This window comes from Phyllobates terribilis, unplaced genomic scaffold (assembly GCF_046119375.1).
Source record: "Phyllobates terribilis strain yellow unplaced genomic scaffold, ASM4611937v1 Scaffold_1__5_contigs__length_1240528914, whole genome shotgun sequence".
Classification (NCBI taxonomy): domain Eukaryota; kingdom Metazoa; phylum Chordata; class Amphibia; order Anura; family Dendrobatidae; genus Phyllobates; species Phyllobates terribilis.
The window spans coordinates 1,088,420,954-1,088,437,188 of record NW_027362761.1 but is presented as its reverse complement, the minus strand read 5'-3'; positions in this window follow the sequence as shown (position 1 = coordinate 1,088,437,188).

Sequence of the window (16,235 nt, the reverse complement as noted above, 5' to 3'; positions counted from 1 at the left end):
TTCAAATGATGTTTGATTTTGATGTGTGAGTCTGATGTGTTACTTTCTTCAAACATCAGAATCAAAATCATAATGACTTTTAGTCACCCTGAGTATTTTCATGGTTAATGTCATATGACAAGAAAAGCTACAAGCTACTATTACTTGACAGGATAGCGCAATGGTAAAACATCAACCTCTGAAATTACAGTGTCAGAATTCAAATCCTGATAGAAATACATTTTTTTTTTTAAATTAATTATGCCTATTTAGCACACAAACTACAGGGGTGTTTTACTTTTAATATCTGACACTCTGATTGCCATCCTGACGTGTTACGAGTTTCAGACACGCTGTCTATTTGCATGTTAAATTACATAGCCAAAGTAAATCACTTGGCAGAATCACTTGTCAAAATCACTTGTCAAAATCATTTGTCAAAATCACTCGTCAGAATCACTCATCAAAATCACTCGTCAAAATCACTCGTCAGAATCACTCGTGAAAATCACTAGTCAGAATCACTCGTCAAAATCACTCGTCAGAATCACTCGTCAGAATCACATGTCAGAAACACTCGTCAGAATCACTCGTCTAAATCACTCGTCAAAATCACTCGTCAAAACCACTCGTCAAAATCACTCGTCAGAATCACTTGCCAGAATCACTTGCAGGAATCACTCGTCAAAATCACTCATCAAAATCACTTGTCAAAATCACTCATCAGAATCACTCATCAAAATCACTCATCAAAATCACTTGTCAGAATCACTTATCAAAATCAGTTCTCAGACAGGGTATTTAGCCTCAAACTGACATCATTCTGATTTTGATTTTGATATCTGATCATGTGCTAAAATGGACACTGTAGGAGGGAACGGAAATAGATAGGAAGATTGGGGCATGGTCAGACCACAATATGTCACCTATTGTAGCAGATGGGTTCCAAGAGAGAGCGTGATGACTCAACAGGAAGAAATCAATTCATAAAGAAAAAATGACGTATACGAACATATGCAAAAAAAGCCAAAGTTTATTATAAATGCAAGATATAACAAGCATACACAATGAAGAGAATGGCATAAATACATTGGTAGTAAGCTAATAAGAGAGATACCACGAACTGAATAACCACATACTAGAAAGTTTAAGAATCAATAATTGAAGTAAGTAAGGGTATGGGTATGTCAAGCATATGCCATAACCCAGCTACAAAAGTGTAAAGTATCAAGAAACTTATACTTAGGGGTGACGATACCTGGACTGACATACTGACAAACACATGTGAGTAATAGTATATATTTATCCATCTTTGAGTGCTAAATGGATTTACCTTTTTACTACTTATTTATGCACTGTGCACTTTAGCATCTCAATGGAGTTTCTTGATACTTTACACTTTTGTAGCTGGGTTATGGCATACATGTGCAGATCTGATCTTTGTTAGGGAGGTACCAGTTGGCTATTCTATATCTTGATTCTGCTACTTTGAGTTTGAGGAACACATATCTGCCTTGATCATCAATGAGAGAGTCTATGAGAGTATAGGCCAACGACTTGTGTATGGCTATGGATACACCCTTAGAGCGTGAATCCGGATTAGTGCTGTGGAACCACCGAGAGTAATACCTATCTCCAAAAACAGGCATATGCCCAGTTTTAAAGTGCATTTCCTGTAACATAAGAACCTGGACTCTTTATTTGTGCATAGAGTACAAATTTGTGAACGTTTCTGTGGGACATTAAAGCCTCTTACATTCAGTGAGCCTACTTTAAGAGAGGACATGATTACCAAGGGGGACGAAAGGAGTGGGGCAAGAAGGAAAACGGAAATACACAGAAAACTAAGAAGAAATTACGGGATATATAAAATAAAAACCAAAACAAAATTATATAACAAAATGAAAGCGAAACAATCTGATGAGGGGAAATAGGTATATTTTACACCTGCACAGCAGAGTGTAAACCCCCCTGGGAGGATGGGCTTTCTACTGAGGAGCCCCCCCCCCCAAACCAGACATCAGGCCATACCATTTTGTCTTAAAACCTATGATAGAAAAGCAGCCAAAAGCTGTCAAAGATTAGCATCTGCTTATCATTATATTAAACGTTGAATCAGTATATCACATATCAGAGGATCTGGGGCCCAAGGATCTATAAGCCCTATCTAGCTCCAACTCATTCTCTAAGGGCAGACCCAAGATAGAGTTAAACAAATGACGTAGTGTCTCATCCAGTTCATGGTGTTCAGTTGTCTCTGTAAATCCTCTAATCCTAATATTGTTGCGCCTTCCTCTGTTTTCAATATCATCTATCAAATCTGTTAGGTATTCCAGTTGGTATGAGTGAGAAGACAAAGTTTGTTCCTGAGAATTTACTTGTTGAGCGATGGATGCTGTATGTGATTCAGCAGCAGACACTTTTTCTGTTAACTCTTGCATGTCCCCTCTAAGGGAGGCTGCTTCAGCCCTGTAAGAGGACTCCAGTCTAGACATATAATTCTCCATGTGCCTCTGGTTGGAATAGCTCGTATTCGATCTCTGAGGTCTCTCCACACTGCCTCACATTGTAATGAGTCATCCTGTTGGTTCTCCTCTGAGCAGCCAGGGGAAGAAGAATGTAATAATGAAGGGAAGGAGCCTCTCTCAGGGGAACTCCGGGCATCAGTGTGTGACTGGGGCCTCTGCAGGTCTGGACCCGCAGAAGAGATAAGTACTGCCAATCTGGTGTGTCCAGTAGTGTTGAGCCACCCCCGTAGTGTTCGGGTTCGGTTCGTCGAACACCGGGATGTTCGAGGAACTGTTCGTCGAACTGTTCGTCGAACACCTTAGAACACCGTCGAACACCGTTAAAACCAATGGCAGGCAAACAAAAACACATAGAAACACATAGAAAACCCCCTTCAAAGGTGTCCAAAAGCTGACAAACTGCTCAGAAGACGCTTTCTTTAAAAAAGCCGGCCGGCAATTCAGCAGCGGCATACACCGGTACCCGACAATTTAGACAAGAAGGAATAGAGCCTCACACATAGATTAGATAGATAGAAACATGTCAGTCACATATATATGAAGTACAGTGACAGTGTTGCTTACTGTACTTGTCATTTAGTGTAAAGGATTTATTAAAAAATATAATAGTGTTTTCATGCACTGTCTCTTTAAAAAAGCCGGCCGGCAATTCAGCAACTGTACCCGACAATTTATAACAGACAGAATAGAGCTTCACACATAGATTAGATAGATAGAAACATGTCAGTCACATATATATGAAGTACAGTGACAATGTTGCTTACTGTACTTGTCATTTAGTGTAAAGGATTTATTAAAAAAAATAATAGTGTTTTCATGCACCGTCTCTTTAAGAAAGCCGGCCGGCAATTCAGCATCTGTACCCGACAATTTATAACAGACAGAATAGAGCTTCACACATAGATTAGATAGATAGAAACATGTCAGTCACATATATATGAAGTACAGTGATAGTGTTGGTTACTGTACTTGTCATTTAGTATTAAAATAAAGGATTTATTATTAAAAAAAATTGGCGTGGGGTTCCCTTAATTTTAGTCTCTAGCGGAGGTTAAGCAGACAGCTGGGGCAGATGTTTGAAGCCTGGGAAGGGGGTAATACCCACGGAGCTTCCCAGGCTACTAATATGAGCCCCCAGCTGAATACCTAGCCTTTACTAGCTATTAAAATGGGGGACCCCCCAAAAAAAATGACGTGGGGTCCCCCCTAATTTAATAGCTAGCAAAGGCTAGGCAGACAGCTGGGGGCTGATATTAATAGCCCAGGAAGGGTGCCATGAATATTGGCCCCCTCCCAGGCTAGAAACACCAGCCATCAGCCGCCCCAGAAATGGCGCATTCATAGAATGCGCCAATTCTGGCACTTAGCCTCGCTCTTCCACGCTGCCCTGTAGCGGTGGCAGGGGGTAATAGGGCTGGGGTTGATGTCAGCTTATAATGCCAGCTGACATCAAGCCCAGGTTAGTAATGGAGATGCGTCTATAAGACACCCCCATTACTAGCCCCATAGTCAAAGTTAAAAGAAAACACAAACACCCAGAATAAAGTCCTTTAATTGAAATAAAGACACAATCCTTTATTGTTCTAAATTAAACCATACTTACCGTCACGCCCATTCCAGCTGAAGCCAACGATCTCCTGCAATAAAAGAAAAATAATAAAGCAACCTCATCCTTACCTTTCCATGGTTCCCACGACAGCTTCAGCTCTGCTACATCGAGATGACAGGCTGGACCGCAGCAGAAAGCTGCCATCCAGCCTGTCATCCCGCAGACACTGAGAAGCGCAGGCTTGCTTGCGCTCTGCAGTGTCTGGCTGTGACGGCATAAAGATGAGACGAGTTCATGTCCAATGAACTCGGCGCACCTCATGCACGTCACTGACAGCGTGGGAAAATTCTCTTGCTGAAGCGCTGAGTGCAGGAGAATTCTCCCACGCTGTCAGTGACGTGCATAAGGTGAGCTCATGTCCAATGAACTCAGCTCACCTCCTGCACGTCACTGACAGCATGGGAGAATTCTCCTGCACTCAGCGCTTCAGCGTGAGAATTCTCCCACGCTGAAGTGCTGAGTGCAGGAGAATTTTCCCACGCTGTCAGTGACGTGCATAAGGTGAGCTCATGTCCAATGAACTCAGCTCACCTCCTGCACGTCACTGACAGCGTGGGAGAATTCTCCTGCACTCAGCGCTTCAGTGTGAGAATTCTCCTACGCTGAAGCGCTGAGTGCAGGAGAATTTTCCCACGCTGTCAGTGACGTGCATGAGGTGAGCCGAGTTCATTGGACATTAACTCGGCTCATCTGGATGCCCTCACAGATAGACACTGTGGAGCGCAAGCAAGCCTGCGCTTCTCAGTGTCTGCGGGATGACAGGCTGGATGGCAGCGTTCTGCTGCGGTCCAGCCTGTCATCTCGATGTAGCAGAGCTGAAGCTGTCGTGGGAACCATGGAAAGGTAAGGATGATGTTGCTTTATTATTTTTCTTTTATTTCAGGAGATCGTTGGCTTCAGCTGGAATGGGCGTGACGGTAAGTATGGTTTAATTTAGAACAATAAAGAATTGTGTGTTTATTTCAATTAAAGGACTTTTTTCTGGGTGTTGTGTTTTTTTTAACTTTGACTATGGGGTTAGTAATGGGGGTGTCTTATAGACGCCTCTCCATTACTAACCTGGGCTTGATGTCAGCTGGCATTATAAGCTGACATCAACCCCAGCCCTATTACCCCCTGCCACCGCACCAGGGCAGCGTGGAAGAGCGAGGCTAAGTGCCAGAATTGGCGCATCCTATGAATGCGCCATTTCTGGGGCGGCTGATGGCTGGTGTTTCTAGCCTGGGAGGGGGCCAATATTCATGGCTCCCTTCCTGGGCTATTAATATCAGCCCCCAGCTGTCTGCCTAGCCTTTGCTAGCTATTAAATTAGGGGGGACCCCACGTCATTTTTTGGGGGGGGTCCCCCATTTTAATAGCTAGTAAAGGCTATATATTCAGCTGGGGGCTGATATTAGTAGCCTGGGAAGCTCCGTGGGTATTACCCCCTTCCCAGGCTTCAAACATCTGCCCCAGCTGTCTGCTTAACCTCCGCTAGAGCCTAAAATTAAGGGGAACCCCACGCCAATTTTTTTAATAATAAATCCTTTATTTTAATACTAAATGACAAGTACAGTAACCAACACTATCACTGTACTTCATATATATGTGACTGACATGTTTCTATCTATCTAATCTATGTGTGAAGCTCTATTCTGTCTGTTATAAATAAAACTTTCACAGTCCTTATCTATGAACTAATCCAATATTTACAGCCAGAACTGTTTACCTTTCTCCCACAGTAATAGCTCTGCTTTACATTACCTGTCTCATCTATTGCATTATTTCTGTGTCCTATTGTGTATAAATATGTGACTCTTCAGATTTTGTGTCATACTATGCCTGATGAAGAGACCTGAGTAGTCTCGAAAGCTTGCAACTTGTTACCATCTTTTCAGTTAACCATTAAAAGGTATCAGCCACTGAGGACTCTCAAATCTTAATATTTTTCTAATAATTTTTCCATGGCTAGCACAGTACAAAAATATATATTTTCCCTGATGTAAACATAACACCATCTGTAATAAGCTAAAGTTGAAAAGAGGATGGCTTCTACAAATGGATAATAATCCTAAACACGTCAAAATCAAGATCTTCACTGGTAAAGCCCCCCACTCATAACACATTAGGTAGCTGTCAGCCAAAAGACTGTTCAACTGACAGCCATCTCTTCTGAGCCCCTTATATACAAGAACGCTCAGCTTGGCTCCTGTGTTCTCTATGAGAGCGACTAATAAACTCCACTGTCAGCAGCTTATCTGCTGGAAAACAGAATGAGCTACCATTGGAAATACAACATGCAGGCTCCTTCTCTCCTCCAACATCATCTGTAGGGTACGTTCATATGACTGTATTGTCGGTCCCAGTGTTTTCCGTGAAAAAACTGACAGAACTAGACACAGACAGATCTAGGTCCATTGGGCTGTTTAGATAAGTGTTTGAAAAAAAGCAAGTGAAAAAAATCATAGCACGCATAGGTTCTTCCTTAAAATGGATGAGAGTAAGCCATTCAAGTCCAAAGGTGCACAAAAAAACAGATCCCATACAGATCATCCATATAGCTTCCATTTTTTTATGGATACATTTCCATTATTAACCTAGAAAACTGTATTTGGTCTTGTATATGATAATAACTGTTGATGGAAAAGAAGGATGGTGTACAGACCACAACTGACCACCAAACTGATGAAAATCATCCATTTTTCTGGATGAAAAGATAAATGTCCCTTTCTTGTCTGATGTCAGATTCTCGCTGCTCCACAGTCTGGGAATTCTGCTGGATTTTTTATTTTATAATGCATCAAATGTTTTCTCCTGGTGAAAGGTCTGGACTGCAGGTGGCCGGTTCTTCACCTGAACTCTTCATCTTCGATGCCATGCTGCTGTGATGGATGTAGTATGTGGTTTAGCATTGTCTTGCCAAAATATGCAAAAAAAAAGATCCAACAAATACACAGAAAAAAAGTATGCAAAAAGAGGGATGACCTAAAAATCTAAAAATAGTCAATGCTTATTAACATGCAAGACATATTAAAAATATTTAAAAAGCACAAATGGCTGTAAGCCTGTAACATAAATTTTCCAGACCACAGCACTATAGTGCTAGGATCTACCCTGTCTGTCAATAAGGTAATTTAGGAACCCAAAAGTTAATACCACCTTAATACAGATATATTACTGTATAATGTACCAATAATATGAAAATTGTTACATCAATGACCCAGGCCCTAAAATAAGGGCAAGTATTAAAGTGTATAGTGGGTTAAAGATATACACGCCCAATAAATAATGCACAAAAGCACAAAATAAAAGATGATAAAGAGGAGTGTATACAACAATTGTATGATAGAGTCAGAAAAGTTGCAGAAAAATCCTACTGCCGGCACAATAGCAAATAGCCACACAGAGTGATGGTAAATGTGAAGTTTGTGCCACCTGGGTCATAGATATAACAATTTTCATATTATTGGTATAGCTGTGATTTGGGTTATATTATAATATACCTTTCTTAAGGTGGTATCAAGTTTTGGTTTCCTAAATTACCTTATTGACAGACAGGGTAGATCCTAGCATTATAGAGCTGCGGTCTGGAAAATTTGTCATTTGTGCTTTTTAAATATTTTTAATATGTCTTGTTTGGCTTGTATGTTAATATACATTGACTATTTTTAGGTGATCCCTCTTTTTGCAACACCTCTGTATAAGGCTCATCATTGATCACTCCTTTCATGTGTAAGCTGCCCGTGTCAGAGGCACTAATGCAGCCCCAGACCATCAGAGATGCAGGAACTAAGTGCTGATAACAAGCTGGATGGTCCCTCTACTCTGCAGTCTGCAGGACAAGGCGTCCACAGTTTCCATAAATAATTTCATATTTTTATTCATCCGACCTCAGAACAGTTAATATCTTCTGATCTGATTTCTATGTTCTGCAGTGAATATAATATGGCTAAAAGAGATTTCCAAATCATTACATTCCTGTTCTCTTTATACATTTACACAGCGTCACAAGTTTTTTGGAATTGGGGTTGTAAATATATCTATAAATATTTCTATCTACATGTACATCCATCAGAATAACTGCTCTTAGCGATGTCACAATATCAGAGTTCTAGAATGTTGATGTCACACAAGTCATGAAGTCACAATATGAAGAACTGATAAAACTTCTGCTCACGGCCTCCTCCACTGAGGGTTATAGAATTTGTGGAGTGAGGATATTTTTGCAATTCTGATTGAGTGAGCAAAATGTCTGAGTATAAGCGCAAACGTCGCTTTATTATTGAGTCTATTACAGAGAGCAGCGGTATTGATGACCAGGTGAGTGGCGGATTCTGGAGTATGTCTATTTGAAATTCTGGAAATTTGAAGACTTTTTTTTACTTTTTATTATTTCCTTTTCCCAGTTACTGGTCAATAAAAAATGCCGCAGAGTTTTTGCGTCCGACACAGAGGACAGCAGCGGTGATGAGAATCTCCATCAGGTGAGCGCTCACTTCTCTCCAGCACTGTCTGCGGCTCTGGGGGTCTACTGGAGATCAGGGGACGCCCCATTCTGTGATTATGCCACTGTATCGCTGCTAATCCTTCATTCTCAAGGTCTTTATATTTCTTTATTTCAGTCTCATCCACTTATTTCAAGGTCTCCAAGGAGCCTTGAAGATGAAGATGGTGGCTCTGGTCCCCACCTGCTATACATAGAGTCAGGCATGTAATAAAGCGTCTGGAAGGATCATAAATTCCTTCCTGTAAAATAAGAAAATTAGATTTTTATTGATTAGAAAACTGAACGACACAGAAGTAAATGACGATGTTTCTTCTTTTCTCCAGAGCCCAATTCTCCCCGATTCAGCTTTGTGCAGGAGGAGACAGCAAGGTAATGTATTCCTATATATCCGTTTTATCTGGGTCATGTTCATGATTTCTGGTCGCTAGATGGCGCTATTATTAGCATATTTTCAGATAAGGTGTCAGCTGTATGTCTGCAGGTCGTGTACGGTCTAAGTATATATCCAGTAGTGATGTGTGATCCTCTTTGATGCTTTGTTACCAGGAGACAGGAGCGTCCCATCAATTACTGTTTCCTGAGAAATCTGTCTTCACCCACGTCCAAATATGTCACCGACTTCCGTAAGAACAAACAGGAGCTGGTACGACGTCTGTACAAGTTTTATAACAGGACCGTCTTTGAGAACCAGGTATTCAGTTATAACACACAGCTTGGAATAGGGTTATAGGGGATGAAGGTTTAGAGCTAGGGATAGTGTATCCACTGTATATAGTATATACCTCTATATTCTGTATGTATATCGTGATATGAGGTGAAGGGTTAGAGCTAGGGATAGTGTATCCAGTGTATATATTATATACCTCTACATTCTGTATGTATAGGTTGATAGGGGATGAAGGGTTAGAGCTAGGGATAGTGTATCCAGTGAATATAGTATATACCTCTATATTCTGTATGTATATGGTGATACGAGGCAAAGGGTTAGAGCTAGGGATAGTGTATCTAGTGTATATAGCATATACCTCTACATTCTGTATGTATAGGGTGATACGAGGCAAAGGGTTAGAGCTAGGGATAGTGCATCCAGTGTATATAGCATATACCTCTACATTCTGTATGTATATGGTGATATGAGGTGAAGGGTTAGAGCTAGGGATAGTGTATCCAGTGTATATAGCATATACCTCTACATTCTGTATGTACAGCATATACCTCTACATTCTGTATGTATAGGTTGATAGGGGATGAAGGGTTAGAGCTAGGGTTAGTGTATCCAGTGTATACAGTATATACCTCTATATTCTGGACGTATATTGTGATAGGAGGATAAAGGATTACAGCTAGGGATGGTGTATCCAGTGTAAATAGCATATACCTCTATATTCTGTAGGTATGGGGTGGTATGGGAGATAGTGAGTAGATGGTTAAAGATAGGGTTAGGGTATCCAGTGTACATAGTATATACCTCTATATTCTGTAGGTGTGGGGTAATATGAGGGATAATGAATGTATGGTTAGAGCTAGGATTAATGTATCCAGTATATATAGTATATACCTCTATATTCTGTAGGTATGGGGTCATATTGAAGATAGTGAATGGAGGGTTAGAGCAAGGGTTAGTGTATCCAGTGTATATAGTATATACCTCTGTATTCTGTAGGTATTGGGTGATATTGAAGATAGTGAATGGAGGGTTAGAGCAAGGTTAGTGTATCCAGTGTATATAGTATATACCTCTATATTCTGTAGGTATGGGGTGATGTGGGGGATAGTGAATAGAGGGTTAGAGCTAGGGTTAGTGTATCCACTATATACAGTATATACCTCTATATTCTGTATTTCTACTTCTTCTGTAGCTTCCTGCATATATGGACATCAGCTGGAATAAAAGGCTGCGTAAAACAGCTGGTCGCACTGGATTCCTGGAGAACAACGGGGACCGCTACGCCATCATCCAGTTATCGGATAAAGTCTGCGATTCAGCAGGTAGTCGTCACATCCGGCACAATTTATAGATTAGCTGTGGTGAAATCTTCCCCACATCTTTACTCCTGATTGTTATTATATCTTGCTTTGTCCTTAGAACGACTCCGAGACACATTGATCCATGAGATGTGTCATGCTGCCTGCTGGGTCATCGATGGCAATGGAGAACTTGCCCATCACCAACTATGGGAGCAGTATTGTGAGAAGGTCGCACAGATCCACCCTGACCTTCCACCCATTACTGTATTCCATAGTTGGGAGTACCACTACCCGGTGGTGTACCAATGCTCAGGGTGCCAGTACAGGTAAGATACGACTCAAATAAACTATGGACAGACGGGCGTCTGATACTGGCCGTGGGTGTATGTGCTACTACCACTGCTTGCTTCATGACTTCTGCAATCAATATGAAGGGGCTCTGTCATTGATGTTGGATGTGTGTGTACCTTTAGGATCAGTCTTTAATATCTTTAATAAGCTTTATCTCCCACTCCAGAGTCGGACGTTGGACGGATTCTCTCGACACCGAGAAGTTTGGGTGCGGCTACTGTGAGAACAAGTTGGTTCTAGTAACCACAACCTGAGAAGATCTATCAGCGACTATCCAGCTCCATCAATAGTCCGATCATCGGCTCGGCCAAGATAGCAGCACACAGATGAAGTCATCCAGAAGACTAGTGGAAAGTCACATCTCAGTCTTCCACCATTTTTCGGGCGTCACGGTGACTCAGTGGTTAGCACTTGTGTCTGCAGCACTCAGGTGGTGGAAATAAATCCGACCACGGACATCTGCATGGAGTTTGTATGTCCTCCCCGTGTCTGCGTGGGTTTCCTCCGGGTTCTCCGGTTTCCTCCCACACTCCAAAAATATACTGATAGGTTAATTGGCTTATTCCAAATTGTCCCTAACATGAATTATGGTTCTCCCTGTACAGCGCTACAGACTATGTCATCGCTATATTATCGAGGGGAATCAAATTCATCATTAAATACAAATGCTTTAAACAAACTTATTATTGTAATGTTGACTTGTGTCAGTCATTTCATACACAGATTACTTCCAAAAAAGTTATGTCCTATAGTGGGACGTCTGGAGGTGAGATTCCGCCATACCGATGGCCAGGGACAGGCATGCGGGTGCTAACACCTACATGGACTGGCAGGACAGGCTTACACTGGTAATATACAGCGTATACACCCACAACGACTCACACACATCAAACCAAGCAAAGTCATCAAGTTTTAGAGCTCCCATAGAAATGAATGGTGATAGCCGCACATGCGCAGCCACTTTCCATTTCTGACAGTGTGTAACGGGGTCGTTCTTGAGTTACATGTGGGTCCCTGATCTCAGCAATGGGACCTGCATCTATCAAACATTTATGACGTATGCTTTCGATAGAGGATGAAATAATGTCTTCAATGCGCTTCGTCACGTGTCCACGGGCATGCTCGCGATTTCTAATGCTGACCCTATGCTGCTCTCTGATTCAGTTATGTTACCAGCAACATAGTGCATTAAGCATTAATGCTTTAAAGGGCACAGCTCAACTTTCCATCCTAATGTGGCACCTCAAACGTCACAAAATTTTCCAGGGCATTCATAAGGGGTATCTCTGCATTATCGTCACGAACGGGGAAACAGCTGATCAGCGGATGTGCACGGTGCTGGACCCTCAGTGATCTGATATTGATGACCTATTCTAAAGATATTCCACCAATTATCAAACACCTGAATAACTTCTTTAATTAGTTTAGGGGAGTGATTGAACCATTTTTAAGCCAAACACAATCCTTAATATTTATTCTTCACCGGAAGGTACAATGTGTTAAAAAACAGCTGATTATGGGGCCCATGGGCATTACAAGTATTGGAGACCCGCTCCTTTCTAATGGGAACATTTTTTTATGAGGCCCTCCTCCACGTCTCTTCCAAGGGGCATTGGAGTGACTCCCAACTTTTGGCAGCCCTTGCATTCACTGCATAGCAAACACAATGGGAGACCCACTTTCTAATAATGGGAACATTGTTTTCAGGAGGCCCTCTGACCTCCACGTCTTTTCCAAGGGGCATTGGAGTGCCTCCAAATTTTTGGCAACCCTTGCATTCACTGCATAGGCAAACACAATGGGAGACCTACTTCCTAATAATGGGAAATTTGTTTTCAGGAGTCCCTCCTCTAGGTCTCTTCAAAGGGGTATTGGGGTGCGTCCAAATTTTCAAAGTGGTATTGGGGTGCGTCCAAATTTTGGGCAGCCCTGCCACTCACAGCATACGCAATAACAGTATAGGAGACCTACTCCTTAGTATTGGGAACAATAAAACATAGCCGGCTGATGGCTCTCTAAGAATAGTGAGGGCCGATTGCTGGCCCTTTAAGAATAGTAAAGGCCGCCTGATGAACATTGTTGACAGAAGTGACCTGGGAGTCAGAAATGCTTCCAGGGGTCTTTCCCATACTGTCCCCATGTCATTTGAACACTGTTCCCATAGATTTGGGCAATTTGCAATCTTCAGACCGCCGGGGGGAGGCGCCTGAAAAATGCCCGAGTTTGCCATAGACTTACATTGGGCTCGTTGCTCGGGTCGAGCACCCGAGTATTCCAATGTGCTCGGCCCGAGCATCGAGCACCCGAGCATTTTAGTGCTGGCCCATCACTACTCATAAGAGCACATTTATCTTTACAAACAACAGAACAGTGATAGCTGTCACATCTGTGTTCTGATACCTTAGCTTCCCAATAAGACATGGGAGTAAATCAATACTTTACAAGCTGCTCTGTGGCTGGGGGCACTGGTAAAATAGTGTCTTATTGTCATGCAAGGTGAGGGAAGGAACAGTGTACAAGGACAGGAATAGGGGTAAGTGGAAGGGAGCCCAACATCTAGAGAAAGGGGGAGTGGAGACCCCTAGGCAGATCTAATATCACCCTGACTACTCTATCATACTTATATAGGTTCATCTCCAATAGCAGAGCAGGAAACTTAATCCCTGAATGTCCCTAGAGCTAGGCCCTAGGTAGGGAGGGACACTATATGAGGGGCAGCTTATGATAAGTGTTACTTCTCTTTTCTTTACATGATACCAGATTGATGGTGCTATTGTGGGCTGATGTTCTTCATAGACTTGTGTGAACAGCCCCTATTATATTCTTGCTCGGATGATTCAGAAGTTTGCTGTATATATGATACCTCTCTGTGGAGAATCAGCTTTAGGGATTCTCTTAACAATGTAAGAAAAAAAAAGATTAACCACTGCATGTGATAGGGGTTATATACTGGGCTCGGGTAATGATTGATAGAACTTATTCAGGAATTTATAAGCCCTACTAGCCCAGTTATTTGTAGTTATGTATTGTCTCTAAATTTCCCTAGAGCTGTCATTTTGCTTTATTGAACAGTTGTCGTCTTTTAATGTTTATTGAAATGGTCGGTCTCTGAATCTATACGTTCACTTCTTCCTATCTTTTTTCACGACTGTAGTTTTGTATTTATTAGGATAAATGTATTTATTAGTATAGAAGAATTTTTAGGGACATAAGGGACACCGTCGTTAAGCAGGGACGCCACTTAACACAAATTATGGTGCCAACCTCCTCTGCCAGGAAGGTAGAGACATTAGGGATAAAGTAGGGACAGGTTTAGCCTGCACTCTCTCCTGATCAGTGTGTAACCTAATATGGATATTCCCTAATACTTTATTTTGTATTTTTGTTGTTTTGTCTATTGTGGATTGTTATAGTCCTTTTCAGATAATTTATTAAAAGTTACATTTTAGGGGTCTAATCTTCTATAGGTTTTTCATGCTAAATTAGGCCCTGTTTACATATTATTTTTGCTAAGGTGTTTAACTGAACACTAGTCAGGCCCCACTGTAACTAAAGAAAACAAGGTAAACAAACAAAGGGGATACATTTAGCTTGAGAAGACACCAGAGAGGTAGCGCCAACTGTCCTCCAAGGGAAGTCCAAGAATGAACTAGCTGGCTACTAGTACTCCAGGCATAGACAGCAGAACATAGAACTATCACCAGCGACTCTCTGGAGACACAGAGTTTTTAACTACCAAGCAAGGGTGTGTCAACCAGCAGCAGAAGGTGGAGGTCACCGCTGGGTACTAAAGGAAGAAGGATATCACTACACTACAGAGATGAGAGGATCAAGAAGGTGTCTGTAATGCCAAGCGCAGTTGTGACACCCCAGGGGTCTGGTTGTCACAGTGATAGAGATATTACGTCTGAGAGCAGGTGGGAGGTCCTTTGGTCAGGGATCCTGTGCATGCCACACCTCCTGCCCAGCCTTGGGAGGGGAAGAACTTCCCCTGTATAAACCCGGGGCTGAGGCAGGGTTAGTGAGTCCAGGAAGAGTAGAGACAAGAGCAGCATAGGAAGCAGCAGAGTCACAAGGAGTCAGGGGCTGGCAGCTAAAGAGCTCGCCCTGACTAAGAAGATTCTTTACCGGACCCGGAGTCCGAGGCTGTGGGGACTAACTTCTACCCAGCAGCAGAATCCGTCAGGCAGGGGATTTCAGGTCCCCTGGCCCAGAAGCCCGAAGGCCCGGTCACACGCGTGGGACCAGCACCGCCATCGTGGAGCGGAAGCCATTAGAAGGCCCCGAGTCACCGGCCATACGGGTGAGCACCACACGGTACACTCAGGGACGTGGGCTACTTACATCAGCTTCTAGCAAGGTAGCCAGAAGAGTACAGTCAGCTTGGGAGGCCTACAACTACGCCTGGCCAGGGGAGATCCCATCTGCTCAAGGACTGACCAGGCCCTGTTCGCTAGCAAGTACTCCGGGAGGGTCTATCGTTGTTACCAGTAAAGACCCTGAACGCTACCATACCGTCTCTGAGTGGTTCCTGCTACCCCCATCATCCACGTCGGCTGCCCTGAGGCCATACCCCTCCCGTTGGGGGTTATACTATCACGCTGCACCATCCTTCCACCGGCCTCAGCGGTCTGCCCTGCAGCAGCAGCCCCCTGGCTGCATTCAACGGGTGGCGTAGTCATCAACCATTTTCTACCGCTAACAGACTGCCGTCCAGTTTGACTCCCTGGGCACGGACCGGGTCACCGCCACGAGACTACAACCCTAAACAGATCCAGCTCCGGGTAAGCTCCCGCGTGCGCAACGCAGCGCGACACAGGCCCAGGGGCGCGTCAACTTTGGCGTAGTCGGCAGGATCACGTGCCCGCAACCACCGGGTACTGCGTGCCTGAAAAGCAAAGACTGTTCAAACTTACCAGTGGTGAAGATTCCCGCCATCGGTGAAGATTCCCGCCATCCGGCGCCATCTTCAGCCTTCTTCCCGCCATCGGTGAAGTTTCCCGCCATCTTCAGCCTTCTTCCCGCCATCCGTGGAGTTTTCCCGCCATTGGACGCCATCTTGAGGACGCCGCGCGGGAAGAAGAGGGGCGTGGACTCCGAAAGCGCGCGAGAACTGAAGCCCCGCCTCACGTCCGGACGTTGCGTAAGGTCCTGGAAGGAGCCCAGCAGACGCCGACGTCACAGGAGCGCGACGGAAGGTCCTCAACCCTGACGATCCACTGCGGAGCCGCGGCCTACGGAACAGGATCATCGCAAGGTAGGCCACGGTCCACTAGGGGGGAGGAAGATGTCGGATACGGAGGGGAGCTCCACT